This window comes from Petaurus breviceps, unplaced genomic scaffold (assembly GCF_028583685.1).
Source record: "Petaurus breviceps papuanus isolate PSGF00001 unplaced genomic scaffold, PetGlider_PUasm1.0 90667, whole genome shotgun sequence".
In the NCBI taxonomy this organism is placed as follows: domain Eukaryota; kingdom Metazoa; phylum Chordata; class Mammalia; order Diprotodontia; family Petauridae; genus Petaurus; species Petaurus breviceps.
In genome coordinates, this window is record NW_027187302.1 from 2,340,399 (window position 1) to 2,363,942 (window position 23,544).

General features: G+C 36.7%; 1 long non-coding RNA gene across 1 annotated transcript in view; it reads right to left on the reverse strand.

Moving 5' to 3' along the window:
- The window catches only part of LOC138143822 (uncharacterized), a 557,370-nt gene that overhangs the window by 121,673 nt on the left and 412,153 nt on the right, over window positions 1–23,544 (reverse strand). Inside the window, exon 4 of the long non-coding RNA XR_011163799.1 lies at window positions 5,622–5,780. This is a non-coding gene — a long non-coding RNA (uncharacterized lncRNA). The remainder of the gene's footprint in view (window positions 1–5,621; window positions 5,781–23,544) is intronic.

A 23,544-nucleotide genomic window follows, 5' to 3' on the forward strand; every position in this document is an offset into this window, starting at 1 on the left:
TTTTTAATCAAATAATATTTTGATTCCACAAACATTTTTAAAGTACCTACTGAATGCAGAGACTCTGTGGGTGATATACACTGTTGGTAAGACATGGTCCTTGCTCTTCTGTATCCTTATGTTTATCTATATTAGAGCTGGAAGGGTCACCTATCCCAATTCTCTCATCTTGCAGGTGAAACTAGGATCAATAGAGTGAAAGGACTTTCCCAAGTATGATAGTGAGAGATAAGACTATTATCTCAACAAATAAACATTTATTAAGTATCTATTGTATGCCAAGCACTGCGCTAAGCACTGGGGATACAAAAAGAGGCAGATAACAGTCTCATTGATGTGGGTATACAGAATGCAGTCCATCCATGCCTATTCATCTTGTGCAGTTCCTTTAACCATGTTGTTGTTCAGTCATCCAGTTGTGTCCGAGTTTTTGTGACCCTGTGGACTTGCCAGGTCCTTCTATCTTCCACTGTCTCTTGAAGTCTGTTCAAGCTAGTGCTCATTGTTTCCATGGCACTATCTTTCCATTTCATCTTCTGTCATCCCCTTTTCCTTTTGCTTCCAATCTTTCCCAACATCAGGGTCTTTTCCAATGAGTCCCATCTTCTCATTATGTGGCCAAAGTATTTCAGTGTTATCATTTGAATTTCCAGTGAATAGTCTGAATTAAATTCTTTATGTATTGAATGATTTGATTTCCTTGCTGTCCAAGGGATGCTCAAAAGTCTTCTCTAGTACCACAATTCAAAAGTGTCAATTCTGTGGCACTCAGCTTTCCTTATGGCCTAATTATCGTAGCCATATATTGCTACTTGTAAAACTGTAGCTTTGACTACACAGACCTTTGTCAGCAAGACAATGTCCCTGCTTTTTAGTATCCTGTCCAGATTTTCCATAGCTTTCCTTCTGAAGAGTAAGCGTCTTTTAATTCCATGGATGCACTTGCCATCTGCAGTGGTCTTTGAGTGCAAGAATATAAAATCTGACACTGCTTCTATTTCTTCTCCCTCTAGTGATGGGATCAGTTGCCAAGATCTTGGTTTTTTTTTATGTGAAATTTCAAGCCAGCTTTTACAATAGTCATTCTTAAAATATTTTTCATTCCAAAATATACCACCAAGGGCTCTCCCATTGAATGAGTTAAAATAGTCAGTGGGCTATAACCTGCTCTCAGTTTCCCAAATGTTTACCTGCTCAAGAGCTAGAAGAAAGCATTCCATATAGAGATCCTCTCTAAGTAAGGGGCTCAGCATTTTTACCCCTCCCATATTTGTTTAGCAGAGCATGCCTTCCTAATTGGTAGGGAAACAACAATAATGTGATTGCCTAGTTGTTCAAGGCTCATCAAAATTGAAAAATAGAGTTAGGAAATAATGTATATGTTCTTTAAGTTTTATGTTTTTTCAAAAAAAGGTAAAGTACATTAAATTAAGGGTTAACTTCCTACAATGCAGTTTAAGCATTTGCCTACTGAATAATAAAGAATGGAGGCTTGACAAGTATGAATCATTCAGTCACCAAGTATTTATTAAGCCCATACTGTGTGCCAGGCACAGTGATGGGCGCTAGGGATAGCAATACAAAGAATGAAATATCACTATTCATTAGAAAATTAAATTCTGATGGGGAAGACAAGTGTATACACACAAACATATACACACATATAGCATAAATATAAAGTAAATAAATACATACAAAATTATTCACTATTTGCCATCAGTGGGTACATACCAGATAATAAAAACAAAACCCTTTTTTGTGATGACAATTTTTTTGATCAAAGAATTACAATTTTTTAAAGAAACAGACAAAGCAACAACAAAATCCAATTACAAAGACTAGACAAAGAAACTAAAGAAGAAATTATTAGATTAAGAAAAATTAAAATGTCATTGGTTTTAAATAGTAACTAGATGAATTAATAGGGCCCAACACTATGAAAAGTTAGATTTCCATTAGTAAGGTGAAATTCTGGAATACCATTCATTTACTATTTTTATATTTTTATTTTATTTTTTAGTTAATCAAAAGCCATTTTTAAAATAGTTCCCCCTCAACACTGATCTACTACAATATGGGACTTAAATAATGGATCTAACCATTTCCCAAATATCCACATTACTTCATGTTCTGTAAAATTGCTCAATGAATCTACTTGTAAATAAGCAAAAGCAGAACCAAAGAAAAAGGAGAATGTCAGGATCACCCTTCACAAATCTGATCCTACTTGTAATTTCTCTATTTCTCTTAATTTTACGATGGGCCATTAAGTCAATAACCTCAAAATCTCAGTCATTTTGAACTCCTCTCTACCCCTAACCATGCCCCACCACCTTCCAGTTAGTTAACGAGTTCTAGAGATTCTATGGCCATCCTTTCCATTCTCTTGAACCATCCTAGTTCAGGACCTCCCTAGATTTTGCCTTTAAAAGGCAATAGAATTTCACAACTCCTATCCCTCTCTTCTCCAATCTGCACCATAGGCCATTGTCAGGTGAGACTTTCTAAAGTGCAATGCTGATCATTCACAAACTTTTAATAATTCCTTATTACCTATAGGATAAAATTTGGACTCCTTACCCTCTCCAGGCTATACTTCTCCTCCCCCATCCTCAATCCCACACTTTTTCTACAATGCCTCAGATACCTCTTCCCCAGAAAAGCTCACTTTTCCCTTAGATTTCTCACACTGGAAGCACTGTCTGCCCCATGGTTTCTTCTTCTGCTTAGTTCTTCTCAGAACCTCCATTTTAAGGAGGATATTCAGTCATATTTTTATCCCTCTCCAAAGTTGCCTTCCTGACTCTCCCAGACTTTCTCTACAATGTCCTGTACCTAGGTGCCTTCCTCTCCTTTCCTGCCCCTATGCTTTTCAGATCCCTTTTGTGTGGTATCTTCCTTCATGAGAATATAAGTTCCTTGAGGATTGTCTTTCTATGTACATTTGTATTCTCAGTCTTTAACACAGTGCCTGGCCCATTGTGAGCATTTAATAAATGCTTATTGACTTTGTTGACTTGAACCTGGTTTTCAAAAAGAAATCTTGCACATCTTTCAAAGTCCAGCTCGAATGTTACTACCTTCTCTGATGCCCCAATAAGGTGTGACTCCTTCCTCTGATTCCTCATGGCAGTATTTATGTTTTGCTTGGTACTATATATTTATGTACTTTCCTTTCCCTTTTTACTCCCACATTAAATTTTAACCGCTCTTGGGTACAGTTTTAATATCTTCATAACCTTCAGTGCCTTGTACATAGTATGGGCTCAATAAATCTTAAATTGCAATGATTTTAACCCTAAAGAGATATACTACTCTTTTCTACTGTTAGCAGTTTAGATCTAGAATACTATACTTTGACTATCATGTTATATGATGAGACCTCTAAAAACTCCTCCTCTATGTAAGTGACCCCCCACCCTACAAAAGGTACAAAAAAGTCTTCAAACTGATGATGAGTCATTGTTGAAAAACTGAAATGGAAATCACTTCTGTGGAATCAGACAATCCCAAAGCAAAAGGAAAATGTAGAGCAGTGCCTTAGATGTCAATCACAGCAATGTTAACAAGTTTCTGCTATTTTTAATATCCTTATTCCCCAGTTTAATATGAGAAGTCCAAGAATTCTTTCTTTTATGATTAAACTTTTATAATTCAAAACATTCATTCCCACAAATACACTGTTACAGACTCTGCTCTGATAATGAAACGGAGTGAACATAATAAATTATGAATGTAAATAATTATTATAAGAAGACTACTACCAAATATGACCTTAACCAAAATTTACAGGTACACTTTTAATTTTATTTAAATATGCTATAAGGGGCGGCTAGGTGACACAGTGAATAGAGCACTGGCCCTGGAGTCAGGAGGACCTGAGTTCAAATTTGACATCAGACACTTAACACTTACTAGCCGTGTGACCTTGGGCAAGTCACTTAACCTCATTTGTCCTGCCTTCCCCCCTCAACAATAAAAATTTAAAAATTAAAACAAATATGCTATAAGTTTGAGAGGCAACACAACACAGTAGAAAGATTTGCAGTCACATCTCACTAGCTAGCTCTATGACCATTGGCAAGTCATAAACTATGTAAGACTCAGTTTTCTCAACTGTAAAATGGATATAATAGTATTTATAATACCTCCCTTATAAGCTTATTGTGAGTCTTAAATGAGACCCAATATATATATATATATAAAATGCTTTGGAAACTTTAAAGAGCTTTATAAATGCCAGTTATTATCATATGATATGTTTACTGGCCAAAACTTCTTTAGAAAAAGATATAAATAAGCTGTAGTAAATGTGTTTCAATAGATATATATCTACAGAAATCATATGTCTGTATATGTATTATTTAAAACAATTGCCCCTCAGTTCTTTCTAAATCTATCCATAATTTCCTCAATCTAGTGTAATGCTAACAAAAAGAAAAAACAAAATAAACACGCCTATAAGTTATTGTATCCTGAAATTATTATTCACACATGTATCATTGTCCTACCTATTCAAATAAACTTCTGTTGAGGATATTCCTATCAGTGAGAGTTGGACTGTACAGTATGATGAGGCATGTGTGAACCTTCCACAGGGGATTCATCTGTAACCTATCCATCCAGTTCTCCACACTTTGCAAAGTGTTTCATTATCAGTGATACTAACACTTTGACTCATGACCTGTAATGCAGTGGAGTGTGGTAGTGTGGTAGGAGAGGCATCTGTTTCATGTAGGTTGGGCTGTTCTCCCTTTATTGAGGCAGTTTGGTGGCTCAGTGAATAGATGCTGGATGTGAAAGCAAGAAGACTCGAGTTCGAATTTTACCTCAGATACTGTGTTACTCTTAGCCTTTCTGTGCCTCAGTTTCCTCATCTGTAAAATAGTATCTATTTCACAGCGCTGTCATAAGGATCATAGCAAAGGAGATAACAAGTTCTTTGGAAACCCTAGAGTGTTATAAAATGCTATTGTTATTATTTTTTATTATTATACTTTGAACTTCCTCCCAGTTCCAACTGTACAAATGGTAATGAGTGTTCTTTTGTCAGTCAAGGCAGAGTTTATTGAGCACTTACTTTGCTCCTGTGCTAAGTATTGGGGGAATGAAGAAAGGGAATAACACCATCTTTGCCCTTTTGCCATGTCACACTGACTTTTTTAGGGATTATAGGATCATTGATTTAGAAGTGTAAAGGCCTTTAAAGATTATGGAATCCAACCCCTTCATTTTTCAGATGAGGAAACTGAGGCACAGCAAAGCTAAGTGCTTTGCCCAGGGTAATATAGTATCTGAGGCAAGATTTGAACTCAGGTCTTCCTAACTTCAGGGCCAGCACTCTCCTACACCACGTAGGTGACTTCCTAGAGTTTCTGACTCATAGGAACTTCTGCTCCCTGCATCACCAGAATCAACACAGGGAATATCTGAATCCTCATCAGAAATCACAACGACTTCTTTGGGTTTATGGATCTTAACTTCAGAGCTGCTCTCTTGCTACTGTAGAGATTCTTCCATTTGGTGAAGGAATATTTCAGTAGATTCAGAGTAGGTGACTACCTGACTGTATCATCAAAGAGCTAATCATTATGGACCATTTCAGATTCCTTTTGACTCACCACATCACCAGTTCAGCTTGCAATGTTATATGCAGTCAATCTTCTCCATCTTCTCATCAATGGGATCCTCCACCACAGCCTGTTTATACTTCAATAATTTCCTGAGGCTCCATCACTGACCTTGGACTGGTAGCAATGGGGGTGGGAAGGAATCCAGAGCTGAGAGGATAAGCAAAAGGTATGAAAGCAGGTTAGAGGAAAGGTCATGAAGAGCTGTGAAAGGGGGAATGCAAGGGAGATCTAAGTTGGATGTCCACTCCTTATGCTGTAATGGTGATGGCAGTTGGTGGGTCCAGAGTACTGCTATCTAACTCAGGGTGGTATCACAAGGTGTAATGACACTTGTCAAATTACAATAGAGCTAAATAAAATTGTTATACTTTTGGTTATGTCAGTATGATGGACCAGATAGCCCACACCTGCCATTTCATTTATTTTTTTGTAATGGGCTGGATAGAGAAAACCCAGATGAATTCTAGATGTGACTCATAATAATTTGCTCTTCCACAGTTTAAGCTATAAGTAAATAACTTATCGAAACTTTGTCCCTCAAATTTTAAAAAGGAAGATTAGAGATTGATTGGATTTTTTCAGGTTCTAGAGAATTCATATTCTATATCTGGGTATTTTGATAGTTCCATTGACTGAGGCACTGGCAAATCCTGAGTAAGGCCCAGAATAAGACATAGTTCTGAAAGACTTATATGGGGTATCTAGCAGTCTTTCCCCCTGGATTCTTATGATACTGTGGGACTTATATTTTTGGACATCTCGATCCAGAAGGATCAGATTGAATGAAATCTTTGATGGATATCAAAATGTGACCAGATTAAAATGACCATTCAGTTTCTGGTGCCATAAGTTTCCCAAGATAGTCACTCAATATAACACTTTTGAAAAATACAAAAAAAACAACAGTTGTTTATATTCTTTAACCCAGAGATAGACACCATTGGGTCAATAATCCAGAGATCAAAGAAAATGGAGAAGGATCCATATTTACAAAAATATTTATAGAAATACTTTTTATAGTGGAAAAGAATTAGAAATTAATGGCTTACCCATAAATTAGAGAGTAGCTGAGCAAATCATGGTATATGAATATAATGGAATTCTATTGTGCCAGAAGAAATGATGAGAACAGTTTCAGAGAAAAATAAGAAGATCTGAATGGACTGATTAAAAATGAATGATTTTAAGTGCATAAAACAAATACACAGTATTACAAAGAAAGTCAGCAATATAAACTGATAGTTATCAAAATAGTAAAAAAAAAAAAACACAGATCTTGGATTAAGAAGCCTTGACATAGTGTCACCTTCAGAGGTTCAACAAATAACATATAAACTCCTTAGCTTGGCATGGCAGTGATGTGTCTTTTGAAGCATTTGGGAGGTCTACCTCACAGCAGGAAAGAGGACAAAGAGGACTAAGAGCCCAGACAAATGATGGCGGTCCTGGACCTTCACTGGAAAAAGTCTTGGTGCCAGGCTGATAGATAGGAGGCAGGTGGCAGTTTCTTATCCTGGAGTTGACTACCTGGGCACTACAAGGCTATAATGGAGAGCAAAAGGCAGAACAAGATTTGGACTTACCATTGAATTCCCAGTTCACTTCTTTTTCTGCACTCTTACTACTCCTCCCACTTATAGCCTATCTCTAGAGCAAGTGAGATAGTGCAATGGATAGAATACTGGACCTGGAAACAAGACTTGATTTTGAATCTGGCCTCAGACATTAGTTGTGTGGGGCTGGGCAAATCACTTAACATTTATCTACCTCAGTTTCCCCAATTGTAAAGTGGGAATAATAGTAGCACCTCTACCCCAGAACTGTTGTGAAGATCAAAAGAGATGATATTTGTAAAGTACTCAGCACAGTGTCTGGCCCCTACTCGGTGCTTAATAATACTAATAAAATCCACCCTCCTCCTTCTGCTCTCCAAATCATTAGACTACCAGAACAAAATATAGGTCTCTGGATTCTCCACAAAAACAAATTTCCATGAAAATCTAATAAAAAGGAAATAGAACAAGTACACTTTTTTTTTTCATTCACTGACTAACTTCCTCTAGACTCACTGACTTCTCTTTTAAGTAGTATGCAGATTTCTCTTGGACCATCAACACAGAGTTGATTTGTGCAACAGTGGTAACTTCAATGAAAGTTTTCAGAAGGGAATCTACTTTTCAAAATAAGCCACAGAACTTTATTTTACTTTCTTTTCCTAAAAACAATATAGTTTTTATGCTTTTAAAAAATCATAGGAAATGTGGCTTTTGGAGTAAATCTGGCTCTTGCCATACTTTCTTACTTCACATATTAATATCAGGGAATTCATTTAACTCTCACATCCCTGTTTCTCAGAGTGTAAAATGTGCATAGCAATGATTTGCCTTCCACTTCCCTTTATAATCTGGTTCCAACTTATCTTTCCTGCCTTAGATCACTTTATATTCTAGCCAAATTTATGTCTTCATGATTCTCATATTTCTCCTCTGTCCTCCCTCACCTCCATATCTTTACTCATGCCTTAGTTCCATGCCTTGAATGGTATTACCCTACTCCCTCCCTCCATTTCTTTTTTTTCTAAATTCAACATTTTTAAAGAATCCACAATGCTATGTCCTTTGGTCCAACAATACCACTAGTAGTTCTGTATCCCAAAGAGGTTATAAAGAAGGGAAAAAAGGACTAACATGTACAAAAATATTTATAGCAGCTCTTTTCGTGGTCGCAAAGAATTGGAAATTGAGATGTCCATCAATTGGTGAATGGCTGAACAAGCTATGGTATATGAATGTAATGGAATACTATTGTTCCATAAGGAAGGATGAACTGGAGGATTTCTGAAAAACCTAGAAAGATTTGCATGAACTGATGCTGAGTGAAGTGAGTAGAATCAGTAGAACATTGTATATAGTAAGAGCAATATTGTGTGATGATCAACTTTGATAGACTGTCACTTAATTCTTCTCAGCAAAGCAATTATCTAAGACAATTCCAAAAGACTCATGATGGAAAATGCTATCCATATCCAGAGAAAGAATTATGGAATCTGAATACAGATTGAAGCATACTATTTTCTCTTTTTTGTTTTTTTTTTCTTTCTCATGGTTTTCCCCTTTTGTTCTGATTCTTTTTTCACAACATGACTAATGTGGAAATATGTTTAATATGACTATACATGTATAGCCTATATCAGATTGCATGCCATCTTGGGGAGGGGGGAAAGCAGGGGAAATTTAGAACTCAAAACCTCATAAAAGTGAATGCTGGAAACTAAAAATTCATTAATTAATTAATAAAAAGAAAGAATCTGCAATGCTAGATATGGTGGCAAGCACAAAGACAATAAGAAAATAATCCCTCCTCTGGAGGAACTTGCCTGAAGTTGGTTGAGGAGGAGGCATATGGCACATATACACTTAAGTATAATCCAAGATAGTGATAAGGGCAGTGAGAAGTCTAGAGAAAGTGTTCTAGAAATACTCAAGGAAGCAGTAAACATCTTTGGCTGAGGTTGTAGGGAGATTAGGAGAGGTCACATACAAAAGGTATCATCCAAATGTTGTCTTAAAGAGAAAGGATTCAGAAAACTGGGAATGAGGAAGGAATGGCTTATGAAGAGATGCATATAGGCAGGGGAAATGTGGTGTGTCATATTGAGTATTAGCATTGTTGTCATCATCATCATCATCATCATCATCATCATCAACCTAGAGCTGGAGAGAGACCTCGGAATCAACTTAATTCACTCCCACATCTTACCGGGGAGTAAGCAGAAGTCCGTGGAAGCCAAGTGGCTCATTCAAAGTCACATAGATATTAAGTGTCACAAGCAGGACTTAAATCCAGGTTCTTTGACTCTAAAGCCAGTACTTATCCCATTGTATCCTCATCCCTTCTTTAAAAAGCTAGTAGTAGAAGGAGAGGCTAGGTGGTGGCTAGGTGGCACAGTGTAAAGAGCACTGGCCCTGGAGTCAGGAGGGCCTGAGTTCAAATCCAGCCTCAGACAGGGAACACTTACTAGTCCTGTGACCTTGGGCAAATAACTTAACCCCAATTGGCCTGCCTTCCCCCCTCCAAAAAGCAAAAAAAAAAAAAAGCTAGTAGTTCAATTTGGTTAGAATGGATGGTGTGGGAAAGAACATATTGCAAACACTAGGTTGCAAATAGAGGCAGGAGACCAACTATGGGGGGTTTTAAATAGTGTTGGAATTCTTCTCCTCCTCAAAGACTCAGCTCAGGTGTTACTTCCTTCATTGAGCTTCCTCTAATGTCTCCAGCTGGAAGGGATCTCTCCCTCTCTTCTGGAATCTCTCAAGGTACTTTAGTTTTAACTCCTTTCATGTACTTACAGCTTCCTAATTTTTATTATGGTCATGTACGTCCTTGCCTAATTTGCTCCTAAATTGTAAACTCCTTGAGGACAGGGATTGTGCCTTCTTTCATCTTTGCAGCATCAGCACTTAACAGTATGTACTCATAAGTGATTAATGAAATCCTTATTGTATTACATCATTGATCAATGGAACAGATTAGTTACACACGATGCAGAAGCAAATGTATACAATAGTCCCAATGTGATAAACACAAATTCTGGACACTATGATAAGGACTTTGTATTTGATTTTTTTAAATTGCTGAGAAAATTGGACAGTAGCATGGAGGTATGAGATCACATTTGATATCTTACTGACTCCAGGCCATGTGCTCTATCCATCACATACCTAGCTGAATAGTTGTTACAAGGAATTTCTTTTTTTTCTTTTCAGAGGGATGGGGTTGGGAGGAAAAAAATAGATTTCTGTTAATTTTTTTAAAACACTTAAAATATGAAGGTTAGTAGGTACTATAAATGTGGGATATTGCATTCCCTTTCAGATGTGGTTATTATATTGTTAGTTTCACTTAATAGTTTGACTTTGCTAAAAGAGAGCTCTCCTATAGTATTGCTAACCTGGACAAGTTTGTAATGTTTGTATAAACATGTCAATAAATTTTAAAATATTTTAAAGCAAAAAACGAACAGCAAAAAGAAATCAATCACAGGATACCATGGATGTAATGACAATCTTAAGACTGCTTTCAAGAAACTCACATTCTACGAGGACTGAATTGATGGCAAAATTAATTTGTTTTGGTAAAGGCTGAAATCTAGTATCACAGAGTTATATTATTTTTCAGTCTTAAGTAATCAAAGCCTTCATGAATACATAAAAATACTTAGCCATTGCAATATGAAAAAACTTCTATTGTTTGTGGGATGAGAAAATCCCTCATAGGATTTGAGAAAATGGAACACTTTGGTTTTAAAGGGCAAGGCAGCAGCTAAATCAGAATGCCTTGACCCATGGTGAATCCAAAGGCTTAATATGGTCATAAGAGAGCCATAAAGAATAATGATTTATGACTAAATGAAGAGACAATGCAGCATTCTTTTTAAGAGGGCTCATCTTTTAAATTTTGTATAGAAAAAAAAACAGCTCTAAAACTCTTAAGGGGAGAGGGGTCCTTTTTCCATCCTAAGAGCCACAAACTGCTATAAAATGAGAGAGACAGATTTTTCTATTGGGGAGCAGCAGAAAGTATAAAGAACTACTTTCTTCTACTCAGAAGAGATGAGTGTGCTTTCAAAAACATCTTACCAAAAGCTCTACATAAACATTATAAAAGTCCATGTAATATTTGTTTTCCCTTTCCTAATATGGGTTTTTAAATAAATGTAATTACTCTTGGACAATAATGTGCTTCAAAATCGGGTACTAAAAACCAATTTAAAAAAAAAAGAAGGAAGGAAAGAAAGAAAGAAAAACAAGCCCAAACGATTCACCTTGGAAGGATTCCTATTTGAAGGTTAACCTGGCTATTATAAGCAGTGTCAGAAGGTGAAAGGTTAAAAGTGCAAACTTTTCCAGTAAGTCTTAGTCTTTATTTTCAAGTCTACCCATATGGGATTAAAAAAAATAATGGTTTCGTTTAATTAGCTCACCACTATGAAAAGTTTCCAGGATCTCCATCATTTTGGCCCCACCTTCAGGGAACTTCTTGAGAATGATACTTGAAGGCCTTTCAAGCTTTATAGAAAGTGTAACCTGGATAAAATCTTTTGCAAGGAACAATAAAAGTGTGAATGATGGAGACCATGAGCCTGGTGTTGCTATAATGAAAGAAGTCCTCAATATTTTGGCACTTCTCAGCTGATGTAAAATGTGTGTTATTCTCATTGATTGAGGGGATTGCCAACAGGAATAAGTGAAATGTGTGTTAATCCACTACTCCTCCACAGCCATAGTAAAAAAGCCTTTGCTGCATTTCCTTTTTGGGATCTTGCCTCCACTTTGATTCACACCTACTTTCTTAAATCTAGATTAGACCCTTGGTAATATTATTTATATGGCACTACTACATATGATTCACACATTACAACCTGCTGCAAAACTTAGCTGGCTTTTTATCCCTAGAGACTCAAAAACAAGGTCAGATTAATTGTATTTTTAGAATTAGTCAGTGTCTATCAACCTGACAATCCTTTTTATGAGTTCTTGCTTCTCTACTTTTAATAACAGCAATAGCTGTATACAATGAAGACCTAAATTTTAAATTGTGATGGCAGTTAGTTCTCTATTTTATTTAATATTTTTGTCACTCCATAACTTTGCTTTCATCAATGAAGAGGAATATCAATGTTTACATTCTCTCAACTTATTTGCCCATGGTCATGCAATTATAATGTTCCAGAGATAAGACTTGAACCTAGGCTTTACTGACCTAAGGCCTGGCTCTCACTTGATGTACCATGTCATGTTGTCTCCTAGAATAATTCTATGTAGTCCTCTTTTCAAGTGTTTTTAACTCTACTAAGGCATGGTAAGGTGGGTTGTGCTACTATGATCAGGTTGAAAATACTCTATCCTCCTATATCTTTACAGATACATAACCTCTCCCTTATACATCCACTTCTTGCTTTGAGAATGATACTCAAATCAACACCAGAATTGATTCTGGAAAGATCATGTCAATGAACTACCTACTGTCACCATGTACTATCCCTGTGACTTTCAAGACCCAAACATTCTTCCCTGTCCAGCCACTTTCCACTCCCATTTATGTTTTATCTCTCCCAATTAAAACCTAAGTTCCTTGAGAGTAGGCACCAGGCAGTCCCTTTTTTGTATTTGTATCCCCAAATGCTTAGAGCAGTGCTTGTTATATAGTAAAAATTTAATATACAGTTTTAATTCATTCATTTTATTCATTCAGCCCCACAGAAACACTTATGTTGCCTTTCTCTACTTGAAGGGGGATTCTTTCATAATTGTATGTGTACAAAAATATCATGGATCCCTTGCCTTCAAGAGGAAAATGAAACAAGCAACTGAGAAGTTGTAAATACTTAATGTGAAATATTTGTGCTTGATAAATTTAATCCCCCCAGATTTTTTAATTAAATCCAATTTTCATATGTGCTCACATTACAATTTTGGAAATGGTCCCCTTTTTAAAAAAAATACACAAAATAATTCAAAGATGTAGACGATTTTTAAATCATACATTTAGTGGAAAATAATTTTCTAACAAGACATTAATAATAGCACTCAATAATTGAAATACTTCACTGGAGAGAAGCAGAAAACCCATGTGAATTTGCAAGAAAAAGCATTATCTCACTTGAGAAATGATTAAGGCAAAAATAAGCATTCAAAGATGGTTGCTCAGATAAGCTCTCTGTCGTAACCTGGAATCTTTCCAAACTTCTTTAAGCAGTGATGATATAAGTAGAGAGTACTGCATTTCCACCACACTGATGGTAAGATATATTATTGTATTTTAAAAGAGCTTTTCCTCCCCAACTGAACTTGGAGAAGACAAAGGCAAGGCAGGGCACGAGATAACACCAAAGCAGAACACCAAAAAAGCAAGAAGCAAGATTTGGGAAAGAGTATTAAAAAAAAAATCAATGCGTGCAACAGGGATACTTGTTGAAACAGTATTACAACTAGTAGGGGCTGTTTCTTCTTTTAATTATCTATTATCTTTGGTTTTCACATCATTTCCCAAATATATTCTTTCTCCTCCTCCATCTAGAAATTCATCCAGTGGATTTGCTTCAAGTGCTCATTTGAAATCCATTTATATGAGAGTCAAGTCATGAAAATAATTAAGCAAACTAAAACAAATGCTCACAATAGAGAACATACTTTCCAAGAGGTTGACAAAATGTTCAAACGGTTGTGAACTACCTTTCCATTTTTCTTGATAAGCTCATGGTAAAGTTCAGGGATAGAGAGTTATGGAAAATATGTGTATTGTTTCATAGATGTTCTAGCATGTAAACTGGAATTGCAATTATCATGTTTGACTTATTATAAAATCATTCTAAAAACTCCCACAATATCCTACTTCATTCCACCATGGCAGTTGACAGGGATTTCTATTTCAAGCATAAAATTAAGGCATGTGGGTGTGTTCTTAGAAACTTCTTAACATTGTTATAAACATTCATTAACATTTTTAATTAACATTAAATTCTTGCTTTTGCTCATCCTATCAGAAGAGAGAGAGAGAGAGAGAGAGAGAGAGAGAGAGAGAGAGAGAGAGAGAAGGAAGGAAGGAAGGAAGGAAGGAAGGAAGGAAGGAAGGAAGGAAGGAAGGAAGGAAGGAAGGAAGGAAGGAAGAAAGGAAGGAAGGAAGGAAGGAAGGAACAAAGGAATGAAGGAACGAAGGAAGGAAGAGAGGGAGGCAGGAGGAAGCAGTGACAATAATTATCATTGGTCTTTCAGTATCAGTTTACCCCATCTTTGTGCATTGTTCTTGCCTCCTCTGATAACTGCCCCCTGAATTTACTCTTCATGACTAATTTTTCTCAGGTTATCCATTGGTATAGACATGAATAAAGTGGTGGAAAGAATGCTAAACTTTGAACAAAAAGACTTATGTTCTAGTTTCTCCTCTGCCACTAGCTGGCTATGTGACCTTGGGCAAATCACCTAATTATTCTGAGCTTCACTTTCCTACCTCTTAGGACTGGCAAGGTTCAAATTAGAGGATGTATTTCAAGCCCTTTGAAAACTTAAAAGCATAACATAAACACAGACTAATATTATTATGCCTTAGAACAGTTGTCTTAAAGACTTTTTCTGGTCTTTCTGGTTCACTTCTAAGAAAATTCCACAAATTAAGTAAAGGAAACATCCATTGCTAGGAACTTAAACAAATCTAGCTGATAAATGAATGGAAAAGACCTCTCCTCTGACTTTCCACCTGCATATGCTTATGTAAATATTACAGAATCCCAGAATTTTAGATTCAAAATGAACATTAATGGCCATCTTCTTTTAACTTATACCTGAAAAAGAATCTCTACCACAACATAAGGTTTTCATCCAATCTTTGCTTGAAGATCTGGGGAACCCACTACCTCCTGAAGCAACCCATTGCAATTTTGGATAATTCTAATGATTAGGAAATTTTTCTTGACATCAAGGTTGAATTTGCTTCTTTCCATCTTCCATCCACTGCTCCTGGTTCTGTCCTCTGGGCTCAAACAAAACAAATCTAATCACTTCCAAAGGACAACCATTAAAATACTTCAAGGCAAATATTATGTGCCCTCTAAGCCTTCTCTTCTGTAAACTAAGTATCCTGAATTACTTCAACTTATCCTTGAGTGTCACAGATTTAAGACCCTTCACCATCCTGTTTGCCCTTCTCCAGTTGCTTTCAGTTGTATCAATGTTCTTCCTAAATAATCTCGTCCAGAACTGAACACAATATACCCCAGGTGAGGCCTTATGAGACCAAATGCAGAAGGATTCTCACCAAATGAAACCCAAAATAGTATGATTAGAATTTTTACTCCCATATCACACTGTTGACTCATTGATGCCCACTAAAACACCCAGATATTTTTTTCAGAAATGTCATTGTCTAACCATTCCTCCCATCTTTTACCTGTTAACCTTAAGTTGATTTTTTTAACCAATGTTTAAGAATTTACATTTATCTCTATTAAACTTATTAATTTATTTTAATGCTATTAAACTTATTAAATTATCTATTCAACTGATCTTATTTAATTTATCCCAATGTTCTAGCCTATCAAGATGCTAAATTTCTTTCTTTTTTTTTAAAGCAATCGGGGTTAAGTAACTTGCACAAGGTTACACGGCCAGTTATTTCTGGGTGTGGTGCTGAGTATCTGAGCCCGGATTTGATCCAGGTCATCCCGACACTGGAGCCGGTGCTCTTACTCACTGAGCCACCTGGCCGCCGCTAAGCAATTGGGGTTAAGTAACTTGCTCAAGGTTACAAGGCCAGGTGTTTCTGGATGGGTGCTAAGTGTCTGAGCCCAGGATTCGATCTCCAGGTCATTCCAACACTGGAGCCGGTGCTCTTACTCGCTGTGCTACCTGGCCGCCCCAAGATGCTAAATTTCAACCAACATGTGGCTACGCGAGCTTGAAACTTTGTCTGAATTTAACCATCCCAGTTTCTTATTGCCTGTTCTTTCATGGGTCTGTGATCCAATATTGGAATGCAAACACCTTGAGGGGAAGATCCAGGTCTTCTCTGTATTTACAACCTTCACAGGACACAGTATAGTAACAAGCATCTGGTTTATATTCAAATAATACAAATTGAATGTAAGAAATGAAATAAATATTTAAGAAATTTTCTGGGGTTCTTTGAAGTGGGGCTTTTCTTAGAACACTAAAAGGTTGGTTTGTGACAAAAATCAACACAATTTCTTGCCCTCTTTCCCTTCCCCTGTAGTCACACCCAAATACATAATACCCTTGCAGCTTTTTTCTTTGGGGTTTGGGTTTGTACCTATATTTTAAGTAGCCAGATTTCATTTTTACCCCAAAGATTTGGTGAATTTTTGGAGCCAGAAGAGGATGTTATTTTTACAGTAATGAAATGGGCACACATTTTCAAACATCAATTCTTCATTATAACAAGTTTCATTAGTCAAGTTCAGAATTTGGCCAAAACTACAGGATGGTGCTGACGTATTTTGGATTGACTGAGTCTTTCCCAAAATCACCATCTGGAGTCTGGTTTTTCAAATGAAAAGCCAGTTTTATCCAAACTTTCCAACTCTAGTTTCTGAAAATGCCAAAGGAAATCTACCTATAATATACTTTTATAGGCCATCACATAGAAATTCCTAGTATATAATTATGGAAGCAAGCAGGGAGGAGAACATGGAAGGTTTTTTGTGTTGAATAATTCCAAAAATAAAATTAAGCTAATATTCAATTCATTTCAGCAAATATATTAAGTACCTATTATGTAAATGGAATACCGCCAAGCTAGAGACACAAAGTAAAATCTGATGGGGTAGGAAGAACACACAAACTGTATTTAATACATTATCACATGAGGGTAAGATAAATGCAAAGGAGAGAGTTAGGCAAAATTCTGGGAGACGTCTGAGAATGTAGGAGTCACTTTCTCCTTGGGGAGGGAGAAAGGGAGTTACAACTAGTGACTTAAAGACAGGAAGGTCTGGGTTCAAATTCCACCTACGACACTTAACTAGCTACATAACTCTTCTCAAGACATTTAGCATTTTTTGAGCTTCAGTTCCCCCTTCTGTGAAATCTAAATAATAAGAGAACCTCTTACAGGAATTCATAGCATCATGCAGCTATATCTGGAATGACCTCAGAGGTCTAGTCTCATTTCCTCCTTTTATAAATGTGGAACCTTGGACCGAATGAGGGGATTGCATAAGGTTACACAGACAGCAATGTGGTTCAAATGAACTAATGTATGTAAAGCACTTTGCTAACCTAAAGTGTCATGTAAATGTGAGCAATTATTCTTAGAAAAGGTGGCATTTTTAGATGGCCTTAGAGGAAAGGACAGAAAACTTTAGAGGGAGATGGAGTTGGAGTTAAACCATTCCAGGCATGGGAGGATGTTGTGATCAAAGACATAGAATCAGGAGAAGGCGTGATAAGTATAGAAGCCAGAGACTGGTCCAGTTTTTTCTGCAAAACACAAAGATGAGTGCAGTGAAATAAAGATGAATGCACAGACTCAATCAAGGATGTGCAGGACCTTTAAAAGTCAGTCACATGTTAAAACCTGATTTAGAAAATAATAGGGATTCAAGGAAAGTCTTGGAGGAGATGAGTGAAGTGATCATAGCAACACATTAAGAAAATAAATCAGGCAACAATGTGTAGGATGGATGAAGGAGCAAATTTGCTGGAGCCAGAATGATAAGTTAGGAAGTTATTACAATATCTAAGGTAAGAAAAAGTTAACTTATAAACAGGCATGGTTTCAGTGGGAGTGAAGATGCGAGAGACATTGCAAAGGCAGAAACAACATGACTTTGAAACTCATTGGATGGATGGGTACAGGATGATTCCAAGGTTTTCAACCTGGTATTCTGGAAGAACAGTGCTACCATTAACACAACAGAAAAACTGGGGTGAAGTACAGGTGTAGCCATAGAGATGAGTCTGAAGTACTGGCTGGCATTAATGAGCAAATTCACTCCATTGATCTAACCCTGCCCACATTTTATGTCTCTGATGAGACCTGACTTGCTGTCCTCATAACACATAGATCTCCAACTTAAATTATGTGTCTAGGTTTTAGAGTCACCTTTTCTATAAAAGGTTCTTTCATCACGCTGGATGAAAGCACGCAAGCAATAATTCTGTTGAAAACAGTCCGACCCAGCTACTCTCTGGTACTGTTTTCTTGATTGTGAGAGAAAAGGAGGTGTTTCCCCTTGGACACTGAACCAATCTGAGTCTTACCTGGTTCCACAACTACCTCAGAACCTCATACTAGTGCCTAAGGAAGCCTGATGGAGATCCACACATAATAACACTACTAAAGGCTTGAAGGCATTAGAGAATTGAAAAGCATTAAAAAAAAGTAAAGGAACCAAAAACCTTGCTGCATTTGAAACCAAACCTGTAGTCTATCAGGCCTGGGATCCTGGATGAGGGCTTAAAACAAAACGAGCTGGGTTTTTCTTTCATTGACCACAATAAAAAATGTGTCTTAAAAGAAAAAGTAAATGAAATGAGAAGAAATTTTAAGCCAACCAGATGATGTAAGGGATCTTTTCCAGCTCCCATAGTGCCCTGTAAAGATTATTTTTAAAGAGGCCTAGTCATGTGACTTTGTTAAACTGTTATGCTCCCACTGATTATTCTTCTTAGGAGTCTGCAATAGAAATTCCTTCTCTCAAGAACAAAACATTTAACTTTAACTTTAATTTAACAAAACATTTAACTTTAATTTAAGGGAATCCAAATGATTCCTTAGAAAAAAGATTCTTAACCTGGGATCCATATATATATATTTCAGGTAGCCTCTAAATTTGGAAGGGAAACATACATATTTTTCTATAATCTCCAAATGAAATTTCCTTCAATCATTTAAAAACATTGTTCTGAGAAGGAATCCATAGGCTTCATCAGACTGCAACAGTTGTCCATGATAGAAAAAGACGAAGAAGCCCTACCTTAAATGATGCAGTACTTTCAGTCTTACTTGCAGTAACTTCAATCACAATTATGGTCATTTCAGCCTCAGCTGTGGTAGTGTAGTCTTAGCTATTACCTTTTATTGTCAAATCCAATTTAAATAAGATTATGAAGGGGAATTTCAAGGTACTGACTGAGAAACAAATTTGAAAACAAATTCCAGAAAATAAAGCTACTTCTACCATATTTAAAGAATGACAAAGCAAAGGGCATTTTCCACTCATGAAAGACAGCTGAAGTGGACTTAAAAATTCTTGGAAGACATATAGATATTCACCTAGGAGTGGCTTTTAATGGCTTTCTGTTGGCTTTCTCTCAAGTTTTCTCCTCTTCTCTCAATTATTCACATCCCCTCCCTCGCCCATGTGAGACTGGTTCATTGCAAATTAAGAAATTATGCTCTCCTATATATTATGTTCCCTCTCTTTTTTCAAGAAACGTTCAAGATTCCTTTGTTGTGTTTGTTTCAAAAGTTTGGCCTCAGACTTTTGGTGGAGAAAATTTGAATCTCTGGAGTTTGAAATAAACATGGAAGCATAAATGAACAGTCAGAATCATGTGTGTGTGTGTATGTGATGTGTCTTTTTGTGCCAATGTATTTTACTACCATGTTTTTCATACTCTTTCCATAACCAAAAAGAAAATTAACTGACTAAACACTACAGATTTGATTTATATTTTTTCCTATTCTCTCTTCATTATCACATCTCACTTTTGATTTTATGCAATGTTAGAGATGAAATCTTGGATTTCTATGGGATCATATATGTTGAGCCTCAAAGATCATTTCATACAGAGGTCCTAAACTTTTTTTTTCTTTTTTGGTATTATGGACACCTTCGGAAGCTTGGTGAAACCTATGGACCCCTTCTCAGAATATTTTGAAGGTATTGAAAGAAATGCTAAATTTCAGTTAAAAGTGAAACCAAAAATGCTCTTAAAAATTCCCTCCAACTTTATAGATCTCTTGTAATCTATTCATAGGCCTCTTGGGATCCATGGACCTCAAATCAAAAACTCTTGCTGTAATCCAGCTTCCTCATTCATAGATGAGAAAACTGCGACATAGAAAGGAGGAATGACTTGGAGGAAGTTTCTTAGGATAGTAGTACAAGCACTGGCTTTGGAATCAGAACACCTGCATTCAAATCCTGCTTCTGAGCTTTACCATGTGTAAAAGGTTGGGCAAATCATTTCATTCCCTTGACCTCATCTGTAAAATGAGATGACTGGACCAGGTAGTCTCTGAGTTCTTTTCTAGCTCTTCACATCTGACCTTGCTAGGCTTTCTAGCTTTCTTCTTTTCCTACCATTTAATACATTCTCTTCTACTAGTCATTCTTTTCCTAAGTAATCTTATTCCTCTTCTGTCCTTACTCCTTAATTTCTCCACCTAATCAGTCCCTTTTCTCCTGAAATTTCTTCTTTTTTTACAATATCTAACACTAACTTTTCCCCCTCTTCAATTTTAAAATTTTTAAACAATATTGTGTCTTCTCTCCTCCTGTTATATGTTTTGTCTTCTTCATCTCCCCATATCTGAAAGCAGTTGGGGAGGTGGGGAAATTAATTGAGTGACAGAATGGATAATGGGAACGGAGAAGGAGAGACTCTACTCACTTTCATCTCTAGGGACATTAATCAGAAAAGCTTCTATTCTAATGCCCATTTAATAAATAAAAGTATAGTGTCCATATGTTTCCTATAAAGAAATATCCTGCATCAATACTGTATGTGTGAAATGTTTCAATTATTCCTAAAATATTCTAAACCTATTCCAGAGCTATTGGGCAAATAGGGAGCAAAAGACCATTTTCTGTTTCTCATTTTTATGTATTTTAAGCACATTAGACACATGTTAAAGATATATGTGGGATATCACTAAAATATTATCAGTTTTATATATGTGGCAACCATAGAAATATTACAGTAGCATCAGAGTCATGCCATTTGCCAAATTATATATAAAGAGAATCTAGTTGTTAAAATTCATAGCATTCCAAAGGAGAGAATAAATGGTGCATGCCAATGTTCTTGGTCTTTGAATGAGCTGGATCTAGTTGTTAAAATTCACAGCATTTCAAAAGAGAAAAAAAAATCATACATGCCAATGTTCTTGGTCTTTGAATGAGCTGAGTTAAGGTAGATTATTACCAGATGAATAGCTGAGTATAACTATTAATAAAATTAGCATTTGATTTAAATCACTTTATAATAAAATCACCATTGGGTGTATAAAATGAAAAGTGAGATTTTTATTCAAGTTTGGTTTGCTTCCACTTTCAACTTTTCATTTCTCTTACTGTCTCAGATCCTTACATAACTATTTCATGAAAACAAACCCAGTTATATTGTGCATGAACACAGCAGAAAAGAGAGAATGTTGATCAATAAAGTTGAGACTAGTGACATGGTTAGGCAGCATGTAATAGTCTATATAGGTAGCCTGGGAGCTAGAAGACCTGCCTATGTGTAGCCCTGGCCAAAGCACTTATCTTCTCTGTGCTTCAGACAACTGTCAAAGATGCTAAGATCACTGGCTCTGGTATCATAAGATCCCAGTGATTCTGAACCTCCCTGGGTCATCATCCAAACTCCATTCTCTATTCTTCACCACACAATTCCTTATATGTATCTACCTCAATAGTCCCACCACAAAGTTACAACCAGACATAATCCATGCTTCCACTGTGCCTTTTGGAATTCTTGTTCCACAGGCAAAAACCTTACATTCATCCTAAATCTTTTCCTCTCCTACTCATTCTATCTTCTAGCTATCATGGAAACCTGGCTACCCACCAATGATACAAACTCAGTGGACACCCTTTCTTCCCTTTGGCTCAATGATTTCCCATTGTCACTTCCAAGTTCTCTTACCTCCATCATGTAATTCATATATGAAATTCAATCAAAATCCTGGAAGCTCTTGTCTACAAATTCTTCCCTGCACTGTTCACTCTCTCCTCTTTTCCCAATCTTGACACCTGGTGAGTCAGTTCAACTCTATACTGTCCTCTTCACTGGAATCTCACCTCTATCATATCACTGATTATGCCCCATCAAGCCTCAGCCTTGGTGTCACTCCCACCACTTACTGCCTTTGCTCCTATACATGTGTTGCAGCATGAAGGTAGAGAAAAATCACACAACCATTCTGACTGGGTTCACTACAAATTTATGTTACACAACATCACTGGACCCTCACTTTTGCTGGGAAATCCTATTATACCTTCTTTATTAATTCACTATCCCATTTACAGTGGTTATTACAAACTTTTTCTTCATTCCTCAAATATCCCACAGTTCTTTCTTCTCACACCTTCTCAGCTGGCAGCCTTGCCTTGTATTTTACAGAAGTTTAGGACATTTTCCCACCAACTCTTTCTTCTCTCCTCTTCCTCCTTTCACATAGGCTTTCTGCCACTATCTCTTTCTTCATTTCTGGTTCATATGATGAGGGGGCCCTACTCCTTACCAAGAATAACCACTCAGGTGCACAAGTGATCCCATTCCATCCCATATTCTCCAACAAATTGGCCCGTTTTCATCCCCACTCTCACTTATCTTCAATCTCTCCCTGCCTACTGGCTCATTCTTTAATGTCTACAAATATGTCCGAGTCTCTCCCATACTGAAAAAAATCCCTCACTCGATCCTTTCATCTCTACTAACTATTGTGATATATCTTTTGTATGCTTTGTGGCTAAACTCCTTGAAAAGGCTGTCTATGATGGGTGTTTCCACTTTCTCTCTTCCTAGTCCCTTCTTAACCCATTACAATCTGGCTTCTGACCTAATCATTCTACCAAAATTTCTTTCTCCAATGTTACCAATGATCTCTTAATTGCTGAATCCAATGCCCTTTTCTCAATTCTCATTCTCTTCCACCTCTCTCTAACCTTTGATATTGTTGATCACCTTCTCTTTTATACTCTCTTCTCTCTAAGTTCTGGGGATACTACTCTCTCCTGGTTCTCCCCTTACTTTTGCACTGTTTCTCCTCAGTCTTTTGTTGGATCTTCATTCATCATGTCCTCTAATGGTAGGGGTCACATGGGCCTCACTCCATGGCCCTCTTCTCTTCTTCTATGCTACTTTACTTGGTGATCTCATCAGCTCCCAAGGATTTAATTGCCATCTCCATACTGATGATCCTCAAATTCAATTATCCTGTTCCAACCTTTCCACGGACTTCTAATCTCATATCTTCAACTACTTTTTAGACATCTCAAACTGGATGTCCAGCAAATATCTCAAATTCAACATGTCCAAAACTTAGCTCATTATTTTTCTCCCTAATAAACCCGCCACCCTTCTTACTTCCCTATTACTATCAAGGGCACCACCATCTTTCCAGTCCCTCAGGCTCAACACCTAGATGTTATTCTTTACTTCTC